The 3,856-nt window shown below is 29.1% G+C and overlaps 1 non-coding gene across 1 annotated transcript; it reads left to right on the forward strand.

Moving 5' to 3' along the window:
• The first annotated feature begins 1,291 nt into the window (after positions 1-1,291).
• On the forward strand, positions 1,292-1,365 carry TRNAN-GUU (transfer RNA asparagine (anticodon GUU)). The gene has a single exon. It is a non-coding gene; the product is annotated as a tRNA-Asn (tRNA).
• The last annotated feature ends 2,491 nt before the right edge of the window (positions 1,366-3,856 follow it).

The raw sequence follows: 3,856 nt of genomic DNA on the forward strand, positions 1-3,856 counted from the left end.
GGAAGATTTCTCGTAATTTTCACAACATAGATTCTTGTGATATTAAAAGCTAATTAATGAATATTTCATAATTAATTATTATACATACTATTTAATTTAGAATACGTAAGAAAATTGGTAAATATGCCAGATTTATTGCTTGAGCTCATATTTGTTCGACTTTGTAAAATGATTGTTAGAAATGTGTCACAGAATTTCAAAACTTAGAACACAACTAGAATCAATTAAGAGATGTTAATTTCCTCTGAGCAAGGAACATTAATATCATAATCTATCATAATTAATATCATAATCTATCCACTGGTAAGTTAGAAATATAAAGTGATAACAGATTTCTAGTGTTAATTTTTTATTTCACTGTAGATATGTAAATTATTGGTCTGATTTTAACTATATTTCATATATCATTAGGCTATACAATCAGAGTTTCATTAAAGTTAAGACGCCTGATTTTTTTTTTTTTTTTTTTTTTGCATAACTGTTTTTTGTTATTTAATCATTGTTATTTTTATTTCTAAATTTTGAAAAAAAAAACTATTCATTATCCAGCCCATCTTTCTTGTTTGCATTTTATAATAATCTCTTCATTTTAAAGAGCTCTTTCCAGTTATGAAATATTGTATTACTCCATTGTATTAGTCCATCTATTTGCCTGTTGCTTATATATTGGTGCATACTAGTTTTTGGTTCATAAATTAAAATCTATTTTATTTTTGTCAAAAAACTTCTTGAAAATTTTTTTAAGGTATCTTTTTTATATTATTTAAATGTATAAATAGTTTTCTGCATTAGGCACATTGAATTTATTTTTATTTTTTATTTATTTTTATTATGTTCTAAATATCATAACTTTATTTTTTAACCTTGAAAAAATGTTTATTGATGAATTAAAGGTTATTTCTACCCACTCAAATATCCACAATATTAATTAAAAATTAAGTATTTATGACCCTTGGCATTGTATAAAAAGAATGAATTCAACAACTTTCAGAGGAGTATTAACTATACCTGATGTGAAATGTAGTTTTTGGGTGAAAATTTACATTATGTTTATATATTTGAGAAGTTGTAACACTGTTTCACACACTTGGTGTAGTAATTACTTAGTTAATTATATTAATTAATGACTTAATTTATGATTATTATCAATTACTGTTATAGTGAAAAATATCGATTTTTTTTTAATTTATTATTTTCTCGAAACAGCGATGATATAATAGTTTAAAAAATTTGAAAATGTAATTTACTGTGCAATTAGCTCTTTTTATCTAATGGGTCCTTAGTAACCATAGCCTCCGTGGCGCAATCGGCTAGCGCGTTCGGCTGTTAACCGAAAGGTTGGTGGTTCGAGCCCACCCGGGGGCGATGTTTTTTATTAAAAATTTATGTCGCCTAAATTAAGATAAGAACATATATGGGGAATCTACACGTTTGCAATTTGCCGCGAATCCAAGACTTGTACAAATGCTTGGCGGACTTCGTTATCTACTCGCTCGTTTTATTCTTTTGAATTTTGTCTACTGTTTCATTCGATTTTCTATATTTTCATTATAAACAGGAACAAAATAAAGATAAGCGATATGAAAGGAAATATCATTAAATATATATTTTTACTGTGTTTAATTAACAAGATTTGCAATGCATTTACACCGAATCGATACAATTTTAAAATATACAACCTGAAACAAGAGTTAATTATTGAATTATTCATCTGTTGCAGTTCTATAACGATGCAAATTGAAAAACATGTCATCAAACATCAGCACAAGAGTCCTTTGATTAGTGCCCAAAAATCCAAATAACCCATTTACACACTAGCCCATACGCGAATTTGCCATTGTTTAGCAAACATGTGGAGACGACTTAAAATATTACATGAATAGAATTGATTATTATACCTTCATCTGTATTAGTTTATATTGCCTGTGTTCAAATCGCTGAAAACTAATCGTCTGTGAACCTGTGACAAAAAAAAAAAAGTGAATTATTTCCTACTAAAGTTTGGATATATTAATCAGTTTAATGTTCGGGTGTCTGATCATGTCCATCAGCCTGAAATTAAAATCAATAAGGGATTTATTTAATAAGAATTATTTTTAGAACTATCGGAGGTGCCGGCAGTTCTGTTGGGAGCTCTGGTGGCCCCCCACGAGATAACAAATTATCCTTATTAAATAAATCCATAATCTTGCCAGTAAAACAGAGTCATAGTCATAGTTACATTTTTCGGACTTATAAATATTTTGGTTGGTCTATTACCGTCAGTTCTGGTCCCCACCCCCTCGCGTGTCGCGTGTTCTAAAGATTATCCTTATTAAATAAATCCCAAATGTTGTCAGTAAAAAAGATATACGGTGTCAAAAATTTTTTTCTCGATTTTTGGGAGTTCTGTTGCACCCCCCTCGCTCTCCCTCCCCCCCAAGAGTTCGAAAAAGTATTCCTAATAATCAAAGTGCTAAAGTTGAATGCAAAAGAATTATAGGCTGTCAAAGTTGCACAAACATCGTGCGTATTTTTAATTGGTATTTTTCATGTATAAATGTTCTTTATTTTTATTAGCAACTATAAAACTCATAGGGGAGCTACTAGAACTCTTAAGAATTTTTAATTGGTATTTTTCATGTATTACTCAACATAAATGTTCCTTATTTTTATTAGCAACTATAAAACTCATAGGGGAGCTACTAAGAATTTTTAATTTTTATGACTTATCAGGTAGAAAATTTTTAGAAATTTTTTTTTGGTTTTCCTATGTTCTGTTGACCCCTCCCCTCCCCCCCCAAGAGTTCTAAAAATTATCCCTAATAAAAGCAAAGTTCTAATGTTGCGAAACAATGATAGCAGAAATTCATATAAAGAAAATCACTCCTTGAGTGTGCGTAGCCTTAATATGCCTGATTTTTCAAAATGGCCACCATATTTGTTTATAGCAATTAACTCCTAGTATATTAAAATTAGCTTAAATGTGTAAGTTTTTAAACTTTGTGGGATTAAATCGCTCACAATTAGATGTATATGAATATTTGCATGAGAAGTTATTTGTCATAATTTTGGAAGTAAGCGTAAGTTTTTGGATTATGGTGTCCAGTACCAGGTATGGTACAGAGCATTTTTTTTTTTTTTTTTTTATATGGAAACCCATATACAATATAAATATTACACTTTTTTTTTTTTCGTATGTATAGAATTAAAAACTTTACCCATTAAAAGTTTTCCCTTTTGTTATTTCGTTCCTCCACAATATCACCAAAATTACGTTATTTTTTTAAGACAATATTTTTTTTGATATGATGATACCAAATTCGTAGTTCATTTATTCCATGATTTGTTTTGTCTGATCAGCATGTTTTATACTCTGGATCTTTTTTGGCAAATTTAAATACGAATTCCTTAAGATTAACTCATTATGAGGTATATTAAAAGATCAAAATTAACCACCAATTGTGGTCTTGATTTTAATTAAAACTGTATGTTATTTAATTTTTCTAGGCAAATATTTTTATTATTTTTGCAGGACTAACTATTATGTCATTTACTTTTAATGTACCTACAATATATAATGGCAGAAAACATTATCAACATTTATAAATTATTTTTCAAGTTAATTCCCTCGTTCATTCAACAAAGAGAGTTGGGGTGGTTACAGTAACAGGTTCAATTGTTATTTATTTATTTATTTATTTTTTTAATTTATGAACGTATCATCAACAAATGGTGAATGGCTGGTGAGTTGAGTCTCAAAATTTGGGAAGGGTTGCTCTTAAAACTAACTAGCTCTTCCGAGAGAACCACCTTCATCAACAAATGGTGAAGAGCTGGTGAGTTGTTGAGCCTCAAAATTTGGGAAGGGTTGCTC

This window comes from Halyomorpha halys, unplaced genomic scaffold (assembly GCF_000696795.3).
Source record: "Halyomorpha halys isolate HHAL.00 unplaced genomic scaffold, Hhal_1.1 Scaffold30.1, whole genome shotgun sequence".
NCBI classification, from domain to species: domain Eukaryota; kingdom Metazoa; phylum Arthropoda; class Insecta; order Hemiptera; family Pentatomidae; genus Halyomorpha; species Halyomorpha halys.